Genomic DNA, 14,783 nt, shown 5'->3' on the forward strand with positions numbered 1-14,783 from the left:
TAGTTTTTGAAAATCCTTCGGAATATGCAGCTTCTTGCAGAAGATTCCATTGTTCAGTCGGGTAGAAGAAGAAGGATGAAATCCACGCGATCGATCGTTCTCCGCAGGGTAGAATCAGAAGAGACCGACGACGTTTACCTAGAAGTACGAGGAGAGTTGGTTGTTCTTCATGGTCCAGCGATCACAACCCCCGGCGCTCGCGCTTATGCCCACGGAACTAAACAGACTATGCCGTTGAAGCGAACGAACCGCGGCGTGAGACAGGTGCGACCGGTTTCATCGCTCCGACACCCTCGTTTCAGCATTTATCGTTTACCTGACGCTACCTGCCACTGGAAACCATATTCTAACTGCTCACCTGCGAATCATTGCTATCGTCATGTCTGGATTTTATGCATAGTTTAGGTTTAGGGATGCGGGAGATACGTTTGTAGCTGGGTGTATGATTGTGTAGAGGATTTGCTTGTAGGTCCTCAAATTTTTAGCTTTAAACGTTCTGAAAGTTCTAACAAATTTTTACAACTTGACAAGTTTTGCAGGTTGATGTTAAAATTAGTGTTAATTTTAGTGTTGAAATCCCGTTAGAAGAAATTCAAAAATTCACAAATTTGTTCATGTATGTTTCAGAGTCACTCAAACCCTTCACTACTTTTTCCAGATTTTCAAGTTTCTTGAAAAATTAAAAAATTACGACTTCTAAATTATGTCCTCCACTTCCCAAATTCTGGAGGTTCTCAAGCTTTCCTTCCACAAAATTGCACAAACTCCAAAATTTCACCTGCATGAAAAATACACCTGCATCGATTAACCACATCGAAATCACCAATTATCAATCCTTCATCAAAATCGGCAATTGCCACAAACAACTTGCAAATGAAGTTATCTTTTTGCTTCTACAAATTACAGATTCAAAAAATTTCGCCAATTGTGCAGCATTGTTAAGTAGTTTTCTTTCGACGCGGTAATAACGTCGGTTTCTCGGTACAATCACAGCCGTTCGGTTTTGCATCATTGTTCGTCGGTTTGTCGCGGTCATCATCCGTTAGAAAGAATCTATAATTCGCTAAGTTCTCGCCGTGGGAGAGTCGTTCGGAGTGGATCACCACGAGATGAATCGCTCCGGGTAAAACGGACCTCCGTCGTGTACCAACGTCTGTCGGACGAGCAAGTTGTGTCACGGTTACTTGCTCGAGAAAACGTTTAACGCTCGACGAAATTGGTGAAAACGGAATTATGTCCGAACCGATGATATAATCGATTCGATATCGTTGTTACTTTGATCTTCGGTTTTCGCAAAAAATCAATTTGCTCGGACATGATATATCAACCATTTTCTTTTACGTTAAAAAAAGATTATTTCTTTGTTGTATTATAACCATTTACTTCATAATTAATTATTCGAAATTTGCACCAAAAACACCTGCCACTTGTAGATAAACTCAAGTTTCACTTTGGCGGTTTCTTTTTTTTTGCACCACATTTTTGTACAGAAAGAAACTCTACAATTTTTGCTAACGTATTTATTTATTTATGATTTTCTTCCGACAGAAGTTGCAGTTACGAAACGCCAAAAAATTTCGAACGTCAGGAAGTGTCATGGAGCAAAAAGAAAATAAGAAGAGAAAAAAAATTCGCCTACATATATTCTCGGGATATCGAGCGCTTCCGCCTGAAACGAAAGTAGGCTGATGTTCTAACGGTGGCGTATCATTTATAAAAGGAAGGTGGCAGTCTCGGTTGCGCGTAATTTTCACTTCGTTACGGGAGTGAAATTCTTTTTGCATGCGCCGCGCCATTCCGCGGAATCGCGTGCAAACGGCCGCGATGCGACCCGATAAATTCGTCGGGACGCGTGCGTGTGCGTCAGCCGCGACGCCTGCACGCGAGCACGCTCACCGGACGCAATTTCACGTGCAATCTTTGACGGTGTCTAGCCTCAGGGACGAATAGATTCTTTTTGCTTTGATTTTCATTTTGGTCAATTTTTTCCATTTCATTTCGGGCAATTTTTAGATTTGGATTTTGGGAGTTGGAAAATTTTGGGTTTTGGTGATTTTTGGAGTTGGGAAATTTTGGGTTTGGGGGTTGGGAATTTTTTGGAGGAGGAAATTTGGGGTTTGGAAATTTTTAGGGGTACGGAATAGGGACTGGAGGAAGTACAGAGTAGGGAAGGCGAGGATTTGGGTAATTTTGAGAGGTGGAGATTTAGGATTCTGGAATTTTTAGGGGTAGAACTTGAGGATCGTCAGAATTTAGAAACTTAAGGATTTGAGAAATTTTGAGAGGTGGAGATTTAGGGATTCTGGAATTTTTAGGGGTAGAACTTGAGGATCGTCAGAATTTAAGAACTTGAGGATTTGGGTAATTTTGAGAGTTGGAGATTTGCGAATTTTTAAATTTGTAGGGGTAGAACTTGAGGATCGTCAGAATTTAAGAACTTGAGGATTTGGGTAATTTTGAGAGTTGGAGATTTGCGAATTTTTAAATTTGTAGGGGCAGAACTTGAGGATCGTCAGAATTTAATAACTTGAGGATTTGGGTAATTTTGAGAGTTGGAGATTTCCGGATTTTTAAATTTGTAGGGGTAGAACTTGAGGATCGTCAGAATTTAAGAACTTGAGGATTTGGGTAATTTTGAGAGTTGCAGATTTGCGAATTTTTAAATTTGTAGGGGTACTTGAGGATCGTCAGAATTTAAGAACTTGAGGATTTGGGTAATTTTGAGAATCGGAGATTTGCGGATTATTAAATTTGTAGGGGTAGAACTTGAGGATCGTCAGAATTTAAGAACTTGAGGATTTGGGTAATTTTGAGAGTTGCAGATTTGCGAATTTTTAAATTTGTAAGGGTACTTGAGGATCGTCAGAATGTAGATACTTGATGACTTGAGAAATTTTGAGGTTCGAAAATGTTAGAATTTTTAGACTACTTGACCTTCAAATTTTGAGGACCTTCAACCTCTCTTTATAAGTCTTCATACCACTCCACCAAACCCCTCAAGAACCACAACATACATACCTTCCCCATAAAAATTGAACTTACATAAACATCCACAAGCAGAAGATAGAAGTACATCAACAAATTTAGATAGCAATCGTATCGGGAGCCGTCGTTTCAACGGTATCGGAAATACTGATAAAGTTTAGAAGGAACGGGTCGTCGGCACGCTTCTGAGAAGACTTGCACCTGGTCGCACCTGTCCGGCGATACGATCGTTGTTGAGCCGTATCAACGATGTTACCAGGAGAAAGCAATATTACCGGATGGAGATGTATTTGTTCAGCAAGATCAACGATATCGCCGTAGAATTCGAAGATTTCGATGTCCAGGGCGAGAGATCGAATCGATGAAGTCCCATTGTGTGGAGATCGAGAGCAGATACATATCGCGGAAGATCGTCTTTTCATCGCTGCCGATGTGGTTACGCTACTCAAGGGTTTATGCTTTTATCATTCCTTGTGATAACGTTTACTCTGTGTACGATAGCGAGGATTTACTGCTTTGATTGTTTATTGTAGATTTTGCATGTGGTCCAATTTTTGGGGAGGATTATAGGAAGTTAGGAGGACTCGTTTCTTGTCAGGTATATTGATATCCACATTTTTTTAATTTAGGATGCTTTGAGTTTCCTTCAATTTCTTAATTTTTGGGATTTTTAAGGTTTGAAAGAGAGTTTGAATGTTTAGGTATGTGGGGTTTGATCAGAACTTACAAAGTTATTTAGGGTTGTTTAAGTAGGTCCGCAGGTTTCAAGATTTCTGAAGTTACACAGATTCTGGATTATTAAATGTATTTATACTTTCAGTTCTGATCATCGAAATTTCGAATTTTCAGTTTCTCAAGTTTTCTGAATTTTAAGACCCTAAATTTCTAAATATACTACTTCTTAAATTGTCTCTTCTTCAAATTCATAAGTGTCCACATCTCCAAATCTCTACATTCGCAGACATCAAAGTCTGCAGAGCCCCAAGTCTCAACATCTACAAAGGTTTGTAAACTCACTCTTGAAAACCTCAATTAGAAACGTGGTCCCTTCCAAAATGCTTAGATATTCTCGTTAGGCCTCGAAGGGCGGCCATGGTAGCGGGCCAGATCAGTGAGCCAAGGTTTCACAGAAAGAAAAGCAGAAAAAGCGTGCAGAGACCATCGACCAACGCTGGACAGCGCAGCATCGAGAGAGGCCGCTGCTAACGGCAGGGCCAGTAAAAAAATGGGGGAACGATTCGAAAAAGCGAGACGGCGAATGGGCCCAGAGGAGAAGCGACGAGAGGAGAGGAGAGGAGAGAGAGAGAGAGAGTAGGTATTCCTTGGCAGGGAGGTTGGCCAATGGGAGCACGGTGGGCGCCGCGGGTAGGAGGAGACAGTTCCGCGCCGACAGGCGACGTAATCACCCGCGGCCGTGTCCGACGTTGCTCTCTGGCCCCTCCGGGCCCTCTTTCCCCTTCCTTCAGGCTACCGACACGACCACGACACGAGAATGACCCCACCACGGACCCAACCAGCGACGGTCACCCAACGGGTCGCGAACCCGAAGATTGCTTTGCTTTCTATGGATTTTGGTATGGTGGAGACGCTTCGTTGTTTTTGGAACGATGTGTGTTGGAACGACAATGTGTTGCAACTAGAAAAGGGTTAGGGAGTTGGACAAAGTTAAATGGATTTTAAGATGGATTTAAGTATACTGATGGTGTTCTAACTCAAGATCTCTAGAGATGGTTGTATTTGAATTTGACTCCACTGCTTTTTGTATGTGGCTTCCCACATACAAAAGGAATTTGGGATTTTGGGAATTTGGAGTTGGACGTTAGGACTTTAAGAGGATAGAGTTTTGGGTATTTGGGATTTTAGAAGTTTTGGACACTGAGAGATTCGAATTTAGAGAATTTGGGATCTTGGGAGTTTTGGATCTTGAGAGATTAGAATTTATGGAATTTGAGATATAGGAGATTTGGGCCCTTGAGAGGTTAGGATTTACGGAATTTTGGAACTTGAGACTTTAGGACTTTGAGAGATCAGAATTTGGAGAATTTGGGATCTTAGGAGTTTTGGATCCCGAGAGATTAGAATTTATGGAATTTGGGATTTTAGGAGTATGGGAGTTTGCGATTTAAGATCTAGGAAATGTGGACCCTTGAGTGGTTAGGATTTTCGACGTCTTGGAACTTGGGAGTTTGGGACCTTGAGAGATTAGAATTTGAAGAATTTGGGATTTTAAGAGTTTTGAAGCTTGAGAGTTTGGGAATTAGGAGATTTGGACCCTTGAGAGGTTCAAAACTTAGAAAGTTTGAGGTCTTGAGAGTTTAAGACCTTGAGAGTTTACAATTTAAGAACTTTGAAATCTTAGAAGTTACAGAACTTGTGAATTTAATATCTAGAAGATTTGGTCTCTTGAGAAGTTAAAATTTAGCAAGTCTGAAATGTTGGGAGTTTGGGACTTCATGAGTTTCTGACCCAAAATTTTGAAACTTAAATCTTTACAACAACAAAAATTAAATAAAACATAAATATTAAATATTACCAAAGAACTGTTTATTCACCAGAAACTAACAATACACATATCATGTTATTTCCTAATATATTCATAAACACATAAAGACACCTAAAACAATACTTGAAGAAAGTAGCTATCCTTCCTGTCAGCGCTTCAAACTTATAATAGTAATTCCATTTGAAGATCCTCAAAGATCACGAAATTGAATCGATAGATTAAATCCAAAAATAAAAGAAGCTCCTACAAGAATATCCGAGGTCTCCTTTCATGGCTTCATCCGACGGTACGCTACTTACCGTTTCGACGCCTTCATCTTTCGGCAGCGTGTTACGCAGCCTCTGGCAATATCGCATCTTCATCGTTGAATGTAATGAGAAAATAACACGAAATTACACACCCTGACCGAGCGTGCTCGGCCGGCCTGCCACATTTGGTCTCCGAATCAAACCCTGGTGAATACCATGAAAGGTAGATCCAAGGGTGTTACGGTGCATTCTGTTCCATTCAATTGTTCCGATCATTTACGGTCCAACAATGCCAAATTCAATCGTAATTAGTAATTATATAATTAAAGCATCTTTGTTATTGGATCAAAATGACGCTGCAGCAAATTGCGGACTGCACCAAATTTTTTTCAAAATACCGTCATATCGGTTAGGTGTACATACCGGTCAGGTATACTATATCGGTTTAAGGAACATTTCTCACGAAACGTTGAAGTGGGTACACATGATTCAGCGAACACGTATTTATCCTGGCCAAGGTATCAAACGTAAAGACGTTGTTAGCCTCTCAGCAACCTCTCAACCAGTCTACCTCTTCACTGTATCATCCAAACACTCGAGAACTTCGCGCCCGGGGCTATGGTCGCCATGATCCTTGATGTTCCAACAGATGACAGGACGAACGACCGTGAAACCACCTACTTCGTGTACTCTATCGAATTATCAAACTTTCGATGCACAATGTTGAATATACTGTTTGCTACAATGTGATATCATAGTTTTAGAAATAGGGATACTCTCTTGGTATCCTTCTTGATCTAGGAGATTTGGGCCTTTGAGAGGTTGCGATTTACGAAGTTTTGGAACTTGAGACTTTAAGACTTTGAGAGATCAGAATTCGGAGAATTTGCGATCTTAGGAGTTTTGGATCTTGAGAGATTAGAATTTATGGAATTTGGGATTTTGGGAGTTTGGGAGTTTGCGATTTAAGATCTAGGAAATGTGGACCATTGAGAGGTTAGGATTTCCTCCCAAAGCAACTTCCAAAATCCCAAATTCCATAAATTCTAATCTCTCAAGATCCCAAATTCTCCAAATTCTGATCTCTCAAAGTCCTAAAGTCTCAAGTTCCAAAATTTCGTAAATCCTAACCTCTCAAGGGCCCAAATCTTCTAGATCTCAAATTCCAACTCCCAAACTCCCAAAATCCCAAATTCCATAAATTCTAATCTCTCAAGATCCCAAATTCTCTAAATTCTAATCTCTCAATGTCCAAAACTTCTAAAATTCCAAATACCCAAAACTCTAACCTCTTAAGGTCCTAACGTCCAACTCCAAACTCCCAAAATCTCAAATTCCATAAATTCTAATCTTTCAAGATCCAAAACTCCCAAGATCCCAAATTCTCTAAATTCTAATCTCTCAATGTCCAAAACTTCTAAAATCCCAAATACCCAAAACTCTAACCTCTTAAAGTCCTACCCTAGGATCTCAACCTCCCAAAGTCTCCACTTCCTGAATTTCTCTACTTCCTAAAGTCCCAAACCCTCAACCCCAACCTACTTTCCAATGTCCACTCATCCCAATCCCACAGTTCCCTTCAAAACCCCAACCATGCACTTCACTCGTCAACTACCTTGTTAAAATCTTAAAAAAAGGCAGCAATTTTCTGTCCAACCGAGTAGCAACAGTTTTTTTCCTACTTTCTCTTCGCAAAGAAGCCGCAAGAAGAAAGCAGCGCGCTCTAATCAATTTAATCCAAAGCAAATCCTCGAATAAGCAAAACCGCTGTTTCTTTCATATCGAACGCTTTTTAAATTGGCAAGCTTCAGATCAGAGAAAAGCATCGAGCAAAGATATCGGACACGGTGTCTCAATTAAGCCACGGTCGTCAAGGCGTAAATTTATATACTCTGGTCCCCTATCAACGACCAATTATCGGCAGCTAACTAAATTATGCCGTGAAACGGGTATAATTAATAAAGCAGGCTCGCAGATCCGCGGGGATAAGGGCTACCGCCAGTAGACGATAATGAAATTCAGGAGGGAGAGAGAAGGAGAGAGGAAGAAAAAAAGGGAGCGGGTTGAATATCAGCTTTGAAAGATATCAACCTATCCTACGTCCGGCGGGAATGAAAGCTTGCACCTGCTGGATACTTCTGACCTACGATTACATCGTTCACCCTGGAAATCGCTTTCCCGCCGAGATAGCGATCTAAGTCGTTCAATGATCAGCCATTTTGTGCTAATTCACTTGTATTACACGCTAATTTTCAGCTATCTCAATTTATAAGTTTCTACATATTCATGTTGTACACACTTGTGTGTACATTCATGGGTTCTAAGGTCTTCAGGTCTGGTGTTGCGAAGTTTCGTAGGTGCTTTGATACATTGGTGTTGACACTTTGGTGTTACGATTTGGTGCTTTGAAGTTTAGGATTTATTGAGACTCTGGTATTTGAGGATGTTCATTGGGGAACTGGAATTTTAGAATTTTCTTTATCTCTTTCTACATCTTCGAATGTCCAGATATACCCCAGATATACACATCTCCATCCACATCCACATCCACATCCACATCCATATCTCCATCCACATCCACATCCACATCCACATCCACATCCACATCTCCATCCACATCCACATCTCCATCCACATCCACATCCACATCCACATTCATAAGCCATCTGTAAGAGCACCTATATGAATATCTATATGAGCATCTGTATGAACATCTACACGAATATCTATAAGAACATCTTCACGATCATAATTACACTCAGCTACACGTATATAATGATCCATATAATTATATGTATATCCATTTATTGCGATATTCCTCATATAAGTCCTTATACATCTCTCTCATTTTAATCCTTTTCATATGTCATTCAGTAGAGTCATTCCACAAAAATTAATCAGTAAGATCAGCAAAATGATTAATTTTCCCTACGCCATAAATGTATACCAGCATTCGATTAACAACTTCCTCGAGGAGCCCAGCAACAAAAGACTCGTCCTAGACCATCATAGCAAGAGCATCCGGAGGGGAAGAAAAACGCGGGAAACACATGGTGGAACATGGGGAGAAATGTGGATCAGCTGGTGTTCGCCGATATCGAGAACGTTCGACCGTTAAACGCCCTTCACCCTTCGCGAAGGTGAGCACATGGCCCATGGGACGAAGGGTTCCTTCCAAGACACGCACGTTCCTCCTTCGCCGGTGTTCTTATTAATGGCATACATTATTACGGGGATGGTACGTAACGGCCGCGTCAACGGTCCCCGGCACCTGACGCCTTGTAACGAGTTGGGTCTTATAATGGGCGGGACCAGTCTCGTCCCTTTTCGTCACGATCAACTCGATGAATACTTCTGAAACTCCGGTAGCTATGGCCTTTCTTGCTTGGGACTTAGATACCGGTTGGTGATAAGGGGTCAGTGACGACTGTTAGTTTAATCAGTTGGTCAGTTTTAGATTCTTTTGGTGTGATACGCAGTTTTATTACAAATTTTTGTGTTTCGCTGTTTTGGATGTATTGATGTATTTTTTGTTGATTGATCTGTTGATGTAGTTCAAAGTCATTGATTTGTTGATTTAGTTTTGCTGTTGGTTTTGGTGTCAACTGTTGGATGACTTACCCTGTCTGACAAAAAATGTAGTGATGACTTTAAAATCCAGCATAACCTTACAATGCAGCATAACCTTAAAATTTAGCATAACCTTATTATTCAGCATAATGTCAAAAAATTCAGCATAACCTCAAAATCCATCATAACCTTATAATGCAGCATAACCTTAAAATTTAGCATAACCTTAAAATTCATTATAACCTCAAAAACTTCAGCATAACCTCAAAATCCAGCATAACCTTATAATGTAGCATAACTTTAAAATTTAGCATAACCTTAAAATTCATTATAACCTTAAAAATCCAGCATAACCTTAAAATCCAGTATAACCTTAAAATCTAGCATAACCTTAAAATCCACCATAACCTTAAAATTTAACATAACCTTAATATCCAGTATAACCTTAAAATCCAGTATAACCTTAAAATCCACCATAACCATAAAACCTAACCTAACCTAATAGTTAAGATCTAACATAACCTTAAAATCTAGCATAACCTTTAAATCCAGTATAACCTTAAAATCCACCATAACCTAAAAATCCAATATAACCTTACAGTCCACCATAAGACCAACCACAACCATAAAACCTAACCTAACCTAATAGTTATCCATAACCTCCATAACCTCCAAAAATTACAGGCCATCTATTGCAACTCTCCATGAAAGTATCCAGCAAATTTCCTCTAATTCCGAGACAAACAAAAAAAAAATAAAAGAACGAAGGGAAAGGAAGTAGTAGGAGTAGAATTAACGTAGTGCAATCATCTATTCCGGATATTGCAGGGTAAAATGGGTGGAAACGCGACGGAATTGTGGAGGACACCGAAGGGAACGTTGCACCTTACAACCACCAGCCAGGGAGAAACAGGTGCCACAGCTGTTTCAGCAAGTGTAATGAAAACAACGAGGATAGACCGAGTGCGGGGCTATTAGAACTGTTGCAGCCTTGCCAAAGGGGTGCATAACTATTCGAGCCGTGTACGAGGTGTTACGAATGTACATATATATTTCTTTCTCTTTTTTTATGGCGCGACCGTTGAACCAGCCGGACAGGATGCGTGCGCTCGACTTTTCATCTGGTACATCGTTAAATAGCCGTTCGAGAAGCTTTAATATTCTACGCGTAACGAACGCGCCTCCAGTTTGGTGCGAAATGGGGTCAATGTTTCCACGAATACGTTTAACTGTTAATTACAGGCTGTCTGTTGCGTAGACACTAATGGGGAATATTAGGGCGTGAACGTTTGTATATTTTTATTATATCAGAAACCAAAGACGACTTTTTGAAAACGAAGAGATTCTCCTTGTTGGACATTATTAGCCTTCAAGTTTCATACATAAAGATTACCCATTAAAAAAAGATAATACATAAGTAGCTGTAAGTAGCTGCATAAGTAGATACTCTGTTTAATATTAAAAGAACATTCTCCTGAAGAGACCAGATTCCACATATGAACTTTCAGAGTAAAAAGAAACTTCGAAATAATTTACGAGTAAATTAATACTGAAAATACTGAAATTGAAGTAGCTATCAAATAAGTACCTATTAAAAATGGACTAGTACTTCCAAAGCAAGCTAGAAAATAGGGGAGAGTCAGGCTATCGCGAGGATATCGCGTTTCCGCGATCGAACAACCACCATTCGTATCCTGTGCGTCTCTGCGTCCGGAGAAATTCCGACAAAAATTCAATGGCCTTCCGTTCGATCCGTTTCACACGCCCACGCGCTTCGTTAAGCTCGATGGGTGAGCGCGTTGATTTATAAGCAGCGACGCAGGAGCAACAACTTTGCCCAAAGTCCAATTTAACCGAGCAGAGAGGGAAGTTTTGTTCTGTGCATCGAGCGTGGTTCCGCTCGGTTCCGCCCATAACGGTGACGGTGTGAACTCCGTGTGGACCTTCAAGTCGCTGTGGAATTTCGGACACGATTACCTCCAGTACACTTCTGCAATTTTTATGTACATCACACATGCACTTAGAAAGTCCCAGTATCCTCAGTAAGTGAAGTCTCAATTATTTTATTCAGGAGGTACATGTCAAACTGCTTAACATTGTTAGAGCTAATACTCCTGGTATTCATTAGGAGTATGTGTCCATCCACCTCTGATGAACAGATTTAATTATTTTATTCAATCAGCTACATGCCAAACATTTGACACTGCTTAACACTGTTAGAGCTAGTATTTTTGGTATTAGAAGTATCAACCTCTTTATAAGGAGTATGTGTCCATCCACCTCTGATGAACAGATCTAATTATTTTATTCAATCAGCTACATGCCAAACATTTGACACTGCTTAACACTGTTAGAGCTAGTATTTTTGGTGTTAGAAGTATCAACCTCTTTATGAGGAGTATGTGTCCACCCACCTCTGATGAACAGATCTAATTATTTTATTCAATCAGCTACATGCCAAACATTTGACACTGCTTAACACTGTTAGAGCTAGTAATTTTGGTATTAGAAGTATCAATCTCTTTATAAGGAGTATGTGTCCATCCACCTCTGATGAAGTTAACGGTGCTTCTGAAATATGATGAACATTTGTGGACACATCTAAAGTTCACTCAGAAGTCTCACACAATGTGAGACCCAGAAGTTTTATACAATTTGACTCAGATCAGATGTTATAGTAAGTAGAAGCTCGACTATGTGCTACTTTTTAACCCACCCTTGCATTCATCTATTGAAACTGTCTTATACCAAACAAGTAGAGAATTCATCGCAATAGAGCTATCTGCATCTCAACATGGTGACGCATCATCGTACGTCTTCTGACCCCTGAAGAAGTTAGCTATAATGTTAATCGGGAAAGTTTACACCTGTAAAGCTTGAAATAGTACGAAATAGAACCTTGTTGAGAAGCATACCGTATGTCCAAGCATGTTCGCGAAAGGTACCCGAAGCGTAGCGTTCCAAACATGATCAGACCCGCGGTACCAGGAAGGAGGAACACGGATGGTAGCCGCGTGTCTGATTCCAAAGTGATTCAGTCTCTCCACACCTCGCACCACCGTGTGGGGGCGTCTTGGTACGAGCGTCCACCAAAGGACTTCAAGAAAGTGAGAAGAGAAGGGGCCGTTTTGATCGTTACCCCCTTCTCACCGCGATACGCTAGCTCTCTCTGTTAGGACAGTCTCCTCGTCTAACCCGAAAGGATCTATCCGTTCGTCTCAGTCGCTCTTCGACCCACTGATATCGTCCGGTGGAGAGGTCGCGGTAGAAGGGGAGTCAGAGAGACAGGTAAAGCCTCGATGTTCTTACGCGAGCCAAGGAACGGAGTCGGCCAAGAGAAAGAGAGCAAGAGAGAAAGATAAAGAGGAGAACGAGCAAGTGGAGGGAGGTCGGTGAAGCGGAGGTGAAGCGCGACCGGCCCTCTCTACTCCAGGGGCCCAGGCTAGTCCAGTCCGGGACAGCACGCCTCCTGCTGCACGCTCCACGAGGTAGAACGGCGAACGTAGACGCGAAGACGTAGGACGTAAGCGCGGGACCAGGTTGTGCACGTTGCTCGTCCTCCGAAAAGGATACGCGACAAACGTCATCGTCTCAAGCTCCTGGACACTGTCTCGTGGAAATCGCATAACTCGTGTCTATGCTTCATGGACCAGATCCGTCGGAGTCCGTCTACCTTTGACCCGAGGACACCTGTCGACCGGGTTCACGGATCCGTTTAACGCCGTGATCGTCCAGGATTATCATCTTTCGATCTCCTATCTCGTTACCTGTCAGGATCTACCTATGACCCGCAGTTCCGAGGATACCCAACTGGCCGCGTGTTCACGGATACAGTAACACCGTGATCAGTTCCGTCGAGGATTTTTATCGTCATCCCCGTCGAACATCGGCTTCCTCTTTCACCACCACCACCCCCACCCTCTGGACATCACACGCGTCCAGCCACGCGATCACCGGGATCAGCGATCCGGATGGTTTCGCGCGACGGTGACCAACGAGCCGGTCACTCCTAATGAACACCTGATCCACGGTGATTGAACATCCTTCGATTGGATGCGCCCGCGAGGCGTTATCGATGTCATCCGATCGTTCAAGGAATTTATTGGAGTCGGTTGACCCTTCTGAATGATACTGCTTCGGTGACATTTCGTGAAGGTTCGGGAACGCAGTTTGCGATAATTATTGTGGTAAAAACTCGGGGTCATCGACGAACTTGAAGAACGAAGGTTGTTCTGTGTAGAATCAGTGCGGTTATGGTAGACAATTGTGAACGGTGCGACGGGCCGAGCGAACGGTGAAGTGTTCAGTGAATATTCAGAGACTTCAACGCCCGGTCAGAAGGTAACGAGGAATACGGGCTGACGAACGCGACCACGACGAAGCGATTTCAATTCGGGTAAGTTATAATTTATTGCTAATTAAAGACACTACTTTTTGCACTTGATACTGTCACTGTTACTGTCGTTACTTGTTACTGTAGTTATTTGTTAAAGTAGTTACTTGTTACTGTCCTTACATGTTACTGTCGATACTACGCTTGTAGTATGTTACGCTTGATGTACACTGTCTATGTTAGGTCATTTATTTTGTTATATTGTCAATCGTACCAGTGATAATTGAAAGAACACACTACACTCTCAGAATCGTGAAGTCATTGGAATAGTTTCGTTACAATTTTGATTTCAAGCGTACACGTAATGCGTGGAGAATAACGCGTGGAAAATAGAACACGAGAACACAACGCGTGGAGAATACGTCTCGTAGGTAATTTAACGCGTGGCAATATGTAGAAGATACAACGCAGAAATTGTCGCGTAAAACAACGCGTGGAAAATAGAAGGCGTGGAGAAGAGCGTGCGGAGATCAAGCGATATATCGCGTCAATTTTCCTTCATTGACGAAATTATTCGCATGACGAGAGGTTCTGAAGGTATCGTAAAATTTCAATTTCCCGCTATAATTTCCATATCGTCCGATAAAGGGACGCGATTTGCATGAGCACGACGCGTAATTCGCGTGCACAAACTGGCACGCTCTGTGTATTTATGTTCACCAATTACAGGCAACCGCTCCCTTATGTAATAATGATAGAGCTGCTGGCACATGTTGACGACTGGTGCGCGACAAGTCCTCTAAAGATCGTTGAAACTTCCATCTACGATTCTTCAAGCTTTCTTAAAATTATAATAAACTTAACAATATTTTTATTCCATATTTTCATTCACGAAAAAAACATTCCTCGAAAATTTTCAATCATAAAATCGCTGTATGTAAACACGATTCGAAGCGTCTCTCATGCAAATAGCTCGAAACAAAATTAATCGAACCGCGCATCGTTTCCACGGATGTTTCACCAGATACGACAGCGCGTATTCAATTTACAGACACCGCGTTCCCGCCTCTAACGATCCTCTCCGATTGTCGATTTATCAAATGAATATTCATAAACGAACGTACATGCAAGACCGCGGATTGCG

General features: G+C 41.5%; 1 protein-coding gene across 8 annotated transcripts in view; it reads left to right on the top strand.

Annotated features, from left to right (window-relative positions):
* The first annotated feature begins 12,745 nt into the window (after nt 1–12,745).
* The window catches only part of sv (paired box protein shaven), a 214,429-nt gene continuing 212,391 nt past the window's right edge, over nt 12,746–14,783 (top strand). For 6 of the 8 annotated variants that reach the window (XM_076533599.1, XM_076533600.1, XM_076533601.1 and 3 more), the window contains exon 1: nt 12,746–13,702. The gene's annotated coding sequence lies outside the window, so the exon portion shown is untranslated. The remainder of the gene's footprint in view (nt 13,703–14,783) is intronic. The other 2 variants (XM_076533604.1, XM_076533605.1) reach the window with 1 other exon arrangement.

This window comes from Megachile rotundata, chromosome 7, assembly GCF_050947335.1.
Source record: "Megachile rotundata isolate GNS110a chromosome 7, iyMegRotu1, whole genome shotgun sequence".
Classification (NCBI taxonomy): Eukaryota; Metazoa; Arthropoda; class Insecta; order Hymenoptera; family Megachilidae; genus Megachile; species Megachile rotundata.